Below are 10,629 nucleotides of genomic sequence, written 5' to 3'. Positions count from 1 at the left end.
GCCAGGCCCCCTCCCCGTGTCCGGGCCCTGGGCGCTGTGCCTTCGTCCGCTCCGGCTGCACCGGCTCCACCCGGCCGCCGCCACCCGCAGCAAGCAGGCAGGTGCGGGTTCCCAGTAAGCGCTGGGGGCCGTCCTTGGGGCCCGCCTGGTTTTAGCGGGAAGACCGAGCCCACAGCCGTGGTGCAGTGGGTGCTGCCCGCCCCCCCTCCCCGGTGCCAGGGGCCGTCGTCAGGCCCTGCAAGGTGCTGAAACGTGGAGAGAGCGCGGAGGGGCTGCAAGGATGTGGCCTGGCGTCAGGGTGACAGCAGGGAGAGGGCTGGCGGGTGGCGGCGATCCTGAGCCCCAGTCTGGGAACAGGAGCGAGGAGCGAGCAAGTCAGGGGGCGGGGGAGCTCGGCCCGGAGCCTCTCCTCAGTGGGCGCCCTCTCCCGGGCCCACGCAGCTGGGGCAGGGGCTGTGGGTGGAAGGACAGTGGTAGGAACCCGAGGCTCCGGCCCAGAGGTGAAGCGAGGCTGAGCGGTCCCGTTGCCAAGCTGGTGGCTGGTGGCGCCCGGGGCCCCCATCGTACAGCCAAAGCTGTGGAAGCCTGGGGCGTGCCGAGGCGCTAAGCTGGTTTAAGGCCTTCTGACCCCCACGTTAGAGCTAAATCATGGGTCCCGGACACCCGTACTGGGGGGGGCGAGCAGCAGGGCCCAGTTTGCAGCGGTCCCGCTTCCTGACCTGGGGCAACTGGCATCCCCTGCTGAGCTTCGGTTCTGCTGCCCCAGCCGGGGAGGCCTGATGAGCTTGGTGGTCAGCAAGTGGCCGGGCCAGTCAGCCCCACGGCGCTTGGAAGCCGTTGGACGAGAGATCTGCTTAGTGGGCTCGAGGCTGATGTTGGTTTGAAATCTGAAAACGCTGGGCCCCGGGGCCGCCAGGGTTATAGGGGGCCATCAGGGTTATAGGGGGCCGTCAGGGTTATAGGGGGCCGTCAGGGTTATAGGAGGCCGCCAGGGTTATAGGGGGCCGCCAGGGTTATAGGGGGCCGCCAGGGTTATAGGGGGCCGTCAGGGCTATAGGGGGCCGCCAGGGTTATAGGGGGCCGTCAGGGTTATAGGGGGCCGTCAGGGTTATAGGAGGCCGTCAGGGTTATAGGGGGCCGTCAGGGTTATAGGAGGCCGTCAGGGTTAGGTGCGCGCTCAGCCCCGGGGCCTCGGAGCCGCTGCTCGGAGGGCAGGACTGCCCCACCCCGGGGCGCACACAGAGGCAGAGCCCGTGGCCCTGGAGGCTGCCCCATGTCCCCCTGGCACGCCTGCTCCTGGAGGCCCACCGAAGGGTGCAGGGGCATCGGGGCCGGGTCGAAGCCTGACCACCCCCTTTCCTGGCAGGTGCTCAGCCCAGGAGCCAGCCAGAGGCTGTCAGAAGGACCGTGGGTGTGGCCGGCAGGGGCGGCCGTGCAGGCAGCACAGGTGCTGCAGAGGCGGGATGCGAGCTGGGACTCCGCGGGGCCCTGGGGGGCTCCTGGCCCAGCCGTCTCCCGCCCCCCCCTGCAGTCTTCCTTGCTTATCCACAGCCCCGGTACGTCCCCTGAGCTAGCAGGGTCCTCTTCCCAGGCTGAGGGCTCCAGAATGCTCAGGGCTGGGGCCCACATCTGGGTCGTGTTCTCACCAGGAAGAAGGCTTGTCAAGGTCTGGGCTTCCAAAGGAGACAGATGGGAATCAGGTCCCCAGCAGGGCTGCTGTGCTGCATGTCGCCTCCGCGAATGGCGCCCCCTGGAGGTGTGTGGTGCACTACCTGGTGTGACTGGGGGCACCCTGGAGGCAAAGGAAGGGCTGGGGTCCCTGCCTTGGGAGACTTGGAGGGAGCAAGGGAGGTGGCTGGCTTTGGCCCAGTGGACAGAAGGATTCCCTTCAAGGCCCAGTTGCCCCTGGTGAAAGCTACGGTCCCCAGGGGAGAGGAGGGTGAAGGTTCATGCAAGCTGAAGGTCCTAGGGGAGGTACCCAGCACCCGTGCCACATGGGAGGGTGTGGGCAGTGCTACCCTGTGACAGCCTAGTGACCTGGGGGTCTCAGCCCGCAGCTGACCCCTCCTAGAGCTCCTGCTCCCTCCCGTGCCTGGGGTCACCCTGGGGAGCCACCTGGCAGCCTGTCTGCTCCTGCCTCCCAGCCCTTATTCCACGACAGCGTCCCTCGTCCTGTTGCTGGAGCTCCAAAGCCATCAGCGGCCCGTCCGCCTCAGGTCCGGCTGGCAGTGGAGGGCCACACATCTGGGGCCCGTAGCGATAATAGTTGGGCACCCCCTCCGCGCTGTGTCCCTTGTGTGTGAGCCAGGGCACAGGTCCATGCTGGGCTGGCGGCGGGCCCTGGCTGGGCTCATCACAGCAGAGCCAGCCTGTGCGATCGGGGTCTGCAGGCGCGGCTGCGCCCGGGGGCAGGGACGGCCCTCACCAGCGCCCTGGGCAGCACCCCACTCCCGCCCCTGGCCCACCTGGAGCCGGAGAGGCACAGTGGCCAGGGGGCCCAGGGACAGGAGTAGAGGAGGCCAGACCAGGACGCGAAAGACAAGCCAGGGCACCCAGTCCTGGGGCAGATCCTGCTGCTGCGGGCGGGGTGGAGAAGGCGCAGCTGTGTTTGGAGCAGAGGAGCCAACAGCCCCCCCTTGGCCCGGGGCCTCTTCTAAGTGGACGCGGGCACGGCCCTGAACGTGGCCCTGCCTTATACTCTATTCTCTGGCCTTCGTTCTTGGAGCAGCAGCAGGGAAGGAAGAAGGCAAGAAAGAGGCTTCCGTGCAGCCCAGAGAGGGACCCCCTTCCCCCCCCGCCCCCGCCAAGCATTTGGGAAGTCACCCCCGCTCTTCAGGGCCTGGATGGAGTCTGAGTCCCCACCCAGGCTCAGGACGCAACCTTCCTATAGGAGCAGCTGCTCGTGCTTGCCCAGGTGGCCCAAGAGCCCTGGCAGGGCTGGCCCCACAGGGTGTGCAGGGCGCCGACCGAGCAAGCCTGTGCCCACCTGTGCCAGGGGGCAGAGAAGCAGGGGAGTCTAGGCCCCGCCCTTGGGGGATTCCGAAGCCGGGTGACCGTGAGGAAGAGAGAACATCCAGGAGGGACGGACCGGAGCAGGACGTCCCCACAGCACGCTCCAGCACCGCCGCACTCGGGGTCCCACGAAGAGCATCCTTTGTTGACAGCGTGCAGCCTGGTGCCGCCCGGTCCAGAGCCGAGGCCTGGAGCTCGGAGCAGCGTCCGTGGGCTGCGGTCAGGGGGGGCCTCCTGGAGGAGTTGGGTGCTGGGGAGGAGGGAAGCAGGGGCTGCGGTAGGGGCGGGCTGCCCGAGCGCAGGCCTGGCACACGGAGCCACAGCCCTGGTGGAGGTGCAGCTGTTGACTGGGTGGAGTGGGGGGTCCCCCCAGGTGAGCGGGAGGCTGGGGGGAAGCGCCGGTGGCCGCTGCAGTGACTGCCTCGGAGGCGGTGCTGGCAGAGGGCCCTGTGCAGGCCCCAGGGGCTGCGGGGGTGGGGGTGCTGCTCGGTCCCACCCTCCTATTGTCCCCGCTGGACTGGGGGCCCGGCTCTCACGCTGGGCGAGGTGGCCCTGTGGGCAGGAGGTGGGCCAGCCCCGTCTCCTCCGGCTGGAACAGCCCTGAGCCCCAAACCCTGACTCACGTGGCCGAAGCCAGGCTCCCTTCCCCAGGGATCAGTCCCCCTGGTTGTCCCGGTTTGGGCCCTTTCGGGGCAGCGTGTGGGAAATCTTTCAGCTTCAGCAAGTCCTGCCTCTGCCACACGTGGCCAAAGCCCTGCTGCCGGCCCAGGGCCAGGCTGGGGGCAGAGGGGAGAGGACCCTAGCTGCGGGGCTCAAGTCGGGGTGCTCAGCGGTGGAAGTGCCTGGGACCGAGGCTCCCGTGTGTGTAGGGGACCGCAGAGGAGGCATCTCCACCCTAGTCCCCTCCCCAGCCGGTGAGACCTAGCGAGCACATCTGTGCCACTTGGAAAGAAGCCACCGGAAGTGGGTTGGGGTGACCTGGGGCCCCCGCAGTGCCCGGACAGCTCCATTTCTACTAGCACACCCCAGGCCTCGGAGGTACCGCGCCCCCTCACGGGCAGCTGGGGGGCTGAGCACAAGAAGGCTCGGGGCGCCAGGTGGCGGTTGCCCCGACTCCGCAGGAGAGCTGCAGAGCGGCCGCAGGTGCAGGAGCCCCGGCCTCCCCGCCTCCCCGGCCTCCCTCCCTGCACGCCCCTCCACCCGCTCTTCCCCGCTGCCCAGTCTCTCCCACTGCAAGCCAGTTAGGCGCCTCCAGCTCTTAGAACGCCCCCTAGCTTGATGCTACACCCCCTCATTCTGCTTCTAACTCCTGTGCCCCGGCGCCCGCCCACCCTTCCTTGCCTGCACCCAACACGACCGCCCGTCGGGCCCCCTGCTGTGCGCCGGAGGACCAAGGTCAGATCAGACCACCCCTCGTCCCCAGAGCTCGTGGTTTGGGGCCACACACCCACTGAGTGGGTAGAAGTTGCCACTGACAATGCCTGGCGCGGGTGCGGGGGGGGAGCCGGTGGGGGAGAGCTGGTGGGGGAGTCCTCCGCATGGGGGGTGTTCCGGAGCCCCGGGCCGGTGCAGCTGGAGATCGGGCTCCACAGGCCAGGCTCCGCACAGACCCAGGAACCTGTACTTACGGGTGTGAGAGGACGGTGTGGGGACCCCCTCCGTGGCCAGCGACAGAGCGAGACACGGGCTTTGGGGAAGGAAAACCCCTGGATGGCTGCCGGGATCCAGAGGCGGGGCGGGGGCTGGAGGCTGCCTGGGGGGCGGTACGGAGCCCACCTGGGATCAGGGCCCTCAAGGAGCCCTTCCTGGTGACCCGAGTCTTTCCCAGACCTGAAATCAGGGGCCTGGTGCAAGAGTGGGGTGCCCGGGCTCTGCCGCAGTCAGCAGCCACTTTTCCTCGACGGCCCAGGCTCTCGGTCTGTGTGGTGAGCCCCGCACGCCCTGCCTGCCCCTCCGTGGGGCTTCGGGGCTCAGGTGCCGCCGTGGGGCGTGGGCAGCCCACGTGTCCAAGTGGACGAGCGCCTTGCACTCGGGGCTGAGCTGGATGCCGGGGAGCAGGGCACGGCTGGCGCTGAGATTGTGTCAGGAACCCCCAGGTCAGCGTGGCCCGGGCCTGCCCGCAGCCCCGAATGAGAACGAGAAGCCGGACGGGAGGCGGGTGTCCCTGAGTCCCAGCCCTGGCCCCGTCCCACAGGCGCAGGCCGTGGCAAAGCTCCCCCGCCCCTGAGTCTGCGCAGGGATGAGCTCCCCGCCACACTCCCCCCCTGCGGAGGCCTGGGGCCAGACAAGCCCGCTCCCCTCAGCTCCGGCCACAGTCCCGAGGGACTAGCACCGCGGGGTCTCCTGGGCGCCTGGGGCAGCGGGGGACGGCCCTACGGGGAGTAAAAGTGCCCGGAGTCCTGGCTGTGCTCCCTCAGGTCCGGGTGGGGGCAGAGCTCGAGGTGGGGCCTCCCAGGCAGAGGATGAGGCTCGGATCCGCCTTGGCGGTGTGGACCGGACCCTCTAAGAACACACTGGGCCCTGGTGACCAGGGACCGGAGAGCTAAGACCAAGGCCACTGGGGAGGTGAGGCAGGGGTTGGGTGGGGTGCCTGGCTGTTGGAAGTGGGGAGTTGGGACCATCGGGATGATCCACTGACCCATCCCAGGCTGGAGCCCCAGGCAGCCTCCCCTTTGCCCTGGTGTAGAGGGGCCCGGGCACACGGGCTGGGCTCACCCATCAGTGCAAAGCAAGTGCATCAGGACGAAGGCTTTGCAGGCCGGGCCTGGCACACGGTGGGGGACGGTGGGGGGTCTGGAGATGAGGGCTCGGAGCCCTGGCCTGCTCCCGAGAGCAGTGTAGCGGACGGGGAGCCTGAGGGGTACCTCCATTCTGTTTTAGGATTCAGCGGCCTCTGTGGTCCCGCACGCGTGGAGAGGAGCCGACAGGCCTCCCGCTCGCTCCGCGGGTGCTGTCCTCGCGGCCTCTCCCAGCGTCTCCCAGCCACCAGCCCCACGTTTGGTCAAGGCAGTCCCAGGCGGGCCCCCCATGAGAATGGGCTGCGGGGACCGGGTGGGTGACAGCCTGAAGAGCCAGATGAGGTTAGGAGCCAGTGACCCCCTCCCCGCCTCCCACGCGCACACTTCTCTGCAGGAGCAGCTGGGCCCGGAGGGTGCCCAGAACCCGGCGTTCAGCGCCTCTGCCGGGCCTGCGTGTCCAGGGGCCACGCGGTCCCCTGTGCCAGCCCCTGTGCCCCAGCCTGCCCTTCCCCAGACTCTGTCCTTGCTCCTGGGAGGCCCAGGCCCTGGACAGCGCTCACTGCCCCGGGCCTGCACCCCAGGTGACGGGGAGCCTTGCCAAGAAGCTGGGGTGGGAAAGTGGGGACCGAGGAGTGAGGGGCTCCACGGGAGAAGCCCCCTCTGTCACAGAGGCGCCCCGAGCTCTTCCCCTTCCCCTGAGGCTTTGGGGTAGACAGGAGAGGGCCCTGGAGGACACGCTGGGCGGGGAGACACACTGCCAGGCTGCACCCTGGGGTACTCCCCCGCCTGCCTTGGCCTCTGGGGGACTGGGGACGGAGCAGGAAGGGCGTGGCCAGGTGGCTTTGGGTGGGAGAGGCCTGCAGAGCCAAGGAGGCTGGTGCCCCCGGGCAGCTCGGGCTCCCAGCGGTGAAGCGGGGTACCGGCTGGCCTACCTCAGAGGGGCTCACATGAGACGTGCACCTGGTTCCCAGTTCCCAGGCCTGGGGCCGGGGGGCACCCGTGCTAAGGTCGGAAACCCACGGAGGCTCCAGAGCTCCGCCACAGCGTTGTGGGCAAGTGACAGAGTCAGGAAGCCAGATGCTGTCACCGGGAGCTGCCAGGGACCGATAAGGTGGCCGGGCCACCACCCGGGGCGACAAGACCCCTAGCCTTCGCCTCGGCTGCAATCTGGGGACCCCTAAGGGGTGAGGTCGCCTGCCGGTGGGACCTGGGGGACTCAGGGGTTCCGACCCTCAGGCTGAGACAGTGTCCCCAGGGGGCAGAGCCCATGTGGCCCGAGCACCAGGCTCTGGCGCCCCCCAGGGTACAGCCGGGGACCCTCTGGGGAACGGAGCAACCCCTGCCTCTGCGCAAGCTGAGGGCGGGCGGGCGCCCGAGGGCCCTTCCCTGGGGAGAGCCGGGTCACCCCCGCCGGCCTGCCATTCGGACAGCTGGTGGCGGGCACTGCCCCAGGCGGGGCGCGGGTCACAGCCTCCTTCTGCCACAGACTGACCGGGACAGTGACTGCGGACCGGGACGGCCAGAAACCAAGACGCAGCCAGGGCTCCCTGGGGAGGGGGAGCCCCGAAGCTCTGAGCCCCCGCGCCGGGCGGCGCAGTGGAGGCCTCCCGGTCCCCTGCCCGCCACAGGGCCCGAGGTGCCAAGGTGGCACCAGCTTCCTGCCTTTCGGCGGAGGAGGTCACCTGCCCTTTTCCGGCGGGCCCCGCTGGCTCGGAACGGAGCTGGGCCGGGAGCGGCTGGGGTGCCGGGGTCCTGCTGGGGCCGGTCGGTCCACCCGCTGCTCTGGGGCCAGCCGAACGGTGGCCACGGACATTCCGCTGGACTTGAGCGCCGGGCACCGGGCTTCAGGCTTCAGAGGGAGTTCTGATTCACTTCCGGCCCGGGTCACTCGAGGCCCCGCTCCACAGACCGGGAGGCTGCCCAGAGGACAGTAACGCGCCCGCAGCCACACAGCAAGCCGGCAGCTAAGCCCCGGGGCCCCCCAACCTGTCCCGGAAAGGGGGCTTCTCGCGGTTTCTGAGCTGGACAGATTGGCCATCTCCGCGGCCACGGGCAAGGCCGGCTTGGCGGTGACCCGCAGGAGGCCACCTGGCCAGCTCCCCCTTTCCGACCCCCCCAGCCCGCTGTGCTTCCTGCCCCACAGGGCTCTGCAGCTGGGCCCGACGCCTCTAGAGCTGGAACCCCCGCCCCGCCGGCGAGGACTTCACCGAGGCAGAGTTTTGCAGAGGACAGAACGCGGCTCACGCTGCTCCCCCCGAGTCTCCTGCGGAGGGTTCTCCGCCCGGCGCGGGGCTCTGCGGGGGGGGGGGCTGCGGGGGGCCGAGTTCCGGGGGGTCGAGCCCACCTGGGCTGCGGCTGAAGTCTCCCCAGGGCTGAGACTGGACTCAGAGCGAACCTGGTGGCCGTCAACTGCCCTGTTTCTCATGGTGCAAAAGGCTGCATTTCGGTGACCGCAGGCGCAGCCGACGATTCCCGGGCGGTGCAACCGGATGGGGCGGTTCGGGTCACCCGGGAGGTCCCCGGGAGGACACGCAGACCCGACCTGTCGGGTCCCCCGTTGCTCGCTGGCCTCAGGCGCCGAGAACCTTCCGCGGAGGCCGCCCCCGCCCGCGTGCCCCTGCACCCCACGCAGGTAAGTCGCTGCCCGGGGCCCCTCCTCCCGCCGCCCCCGCCGCCCCCTCGGCCTTCCCCGCCGTCCCTGGGCCCCCCGGGAGCCCCGCCGGCTTCGGGCTTCCCGCGCGGCGCCCGGCCGCCCCGCCCCCTCGCCCCGATTGGCTGCGTGGAGGGCACGGGGCCAGCGCCGGCCAATGAGAGGGCGGGACGGCGGCTGGGGGCGGGGCGGGGCCCTGCGAGGGCCTGGGTCGCCCCCCCCCCCCCCCCCCCCCGCTGCCCCCGGAGCCCTTTCCCCGCCCTGCGGTCCGCGGCACGTGTGACGCCCTTCAGCCCCTGCCCCTGCGATGTGACCCGAGTCGCCGCCTCGTGGAGGAGCCCTGGGCAGGGCACGGGGCGGGGGGGTGGCTCTGGGCGGAGCCCCTGGTGAGGGCCCCTGCGGCGGGGCAGCGTAGGCCTCAGGCCTCAGTTTCCTCATCTTTAAAATGGGGACAATAGTCCTGTGTCATAAACATGTACCGGGTCCGAGGACTTCATTCACGCGAAGAGCCTAAGCAGCGCACAGCGCGTTCAGAAATCCGCCGTGGAGCCCCGGGGCCGCGGGCAGCTCCCGGATGCGGGCCTCGGCTGCCGGCTGCTGGGCGCAGGTACCCCCCAGCGGCCGGCGAGGGCTCCCGTGGCTCCCCGTCCCCGCCGGGACCTGGTGACAACCTGAAGGCGCCGACCCGCTTTCCGTGCATTTCCCCGCCCGCGGTGAGGTCCAGCCGTTCGTCCTTCCTCTTCTACAAAACACCTGCTCAGGACTTTGCCCCCTTTCCTCAACCCTCCTTTTTGCTTTTAATGAGCATTAACACACACACGCACTTCTGGCTACTGCTGGTTTTGTGTTGCATCTTCTCCCATGTTGTCATTTTTGTTTTTATTTATTTTATTTTAAAAGATTTTATTTATTTACTTGAGGGAGCGAGAGCATGAGTAGGAGGAGCCGCAGAGGGAGAGGGAGTAGCAGGCTCGCCGTGGAGCAGGGAGCCCGATGCGGGACTCGATCCCAGGACTCCAGGATCATGACCTGAGCCGAAGGCAGGCGTCCAATGACGGCCACCTAGGCGTCCCTTCATTTTATTTTTAAAGATTTTATCTATTTGAGAGAGAGAGAGAGAGATTGCGGATGAGCAGGGAGTCTGACTTGGGGTTCGATCCCAGGACCCTGAGACCATGGCCTGAGCCAAAGGCAATGCTCAACTGACTGAGCCCCCAGGCGCGCCCCCTATTTGCCATTTGACGGCGGGTGTCTTTTGGTGAGCTCTTCCGGAGGATCTAGATTGAGAAATTCTTCCTTGCTCAAGGTGTCTAAGTCCGTCTTCTGTGAATTGCCTTGTTCTTCCTAGATTCTCCGGGTCCGTCGGGAGCCCGACTCATCTGCCACGGTCTCCCTCAGCGTCGCCTCCTGCAGTCCCCGTGCACTGTCCCCACCCTGCAGGTCTCCGGCCTCGGCCCTCCTCTCCATGCCCTGTAGACAAGGCCCACCGCTGCTCCATGTGGCAGCCTCCTGCTGTGTCACAGGAAGCTGGGAGGTGTGAGACCAACTATGGGTTAGCGGTTGTTCAAGTCTTAGGAGTGCCCGGCTGGCTCGCTCGGCGGGCAGGCAACTCTGGATGTCGGAGTTGTGCCCTGGAGGCCCACGCCGGGCATAGATTACGCCGTAAGCAGCACTAAAAGGGCGCCTGAGTGGCTCAGCTGGTGAAGTGTGATCCCAGGTCACACTTGCATCGGGCTCTCTGCTCAGTGGGGAGTCGGCTTCACCCTCTCCCTCCGCCACTCTCCCTGCTTCTGCTCTCTCTTGCTCACTCACTCCGTCTCTCAAATACTTCTTTAAAAAAATGTTATTTATTTATCCATGAGACACAGAGAGAGAGGCAGGGACACAGGCAGAGGGAGAAGCAGGCTCCATGCAGGGAGCCCGACGTGGGGCTCGATCCCGGGACTCCAGGATCACGCCCTGAGCCGAAGGCAGATGCTCAACTGCTGAGCCACCCAGGGGTCCTGTCAAATAAATAAAATCTTAAAAAAAAAAAAAAAAAAAAGCACAAAGTATTGGCTATTTCTTTCAAAAGGTGTTTAGAAATCAGTGAGAGAGGCTCAAGACTGTCCCAGTGTCTCTCATTTGCCAGCACTTCCAAGTGGCAGAGGTCCCCATTTGCCCGCCTCAGGGGGCTGGGGGCTGCGTGAGGTGTATGTCGTCATGGAGACGGGCAATTACAGGTCCCCC

General features: G+C 67.7%; 1 long non-coding RNA gene across 1 annotated transcript; it reads left to right on the top strand.

The window, feature by feature from the left end:
* The first annotated feature begins 4,524 nt into the window (after window positions 1-4,524).
* On the top strand, window positions 4,525-10,429 carry LOC112675590 (uncharacterized). Its single transcript, XR_003145932.3, has 3 exons — window positions 4,525-5,577; window positions 5,893-8,382; window positions 9,749-10,429. It is a non-coding gene; the product is annotated as an uncharacterized LOC112675590 (long non-coding RNA).
* Window positions 10,430-10,629: the final 200 nt, after the last annotated feature.

The sequence above is a fragment of the Canis lupus genome, chromosome 30 (genome assembly GCF_003254725.2).
Source record: "Canis lupus dingo isolate Sandy chromosome 30, ASM325472v2, whole genome shotgun sequence".
In the NCBI taxonomy this organism is placed as follows: domain Eukaryota; kingdom Metazoa; phylum Chordata; class Mammalia; order Carnivora; family Canidae; genus Canis; species Canis lupus.
This window is presented reverse-complemented; position numbering and strand designations above follow the sequence as displayed.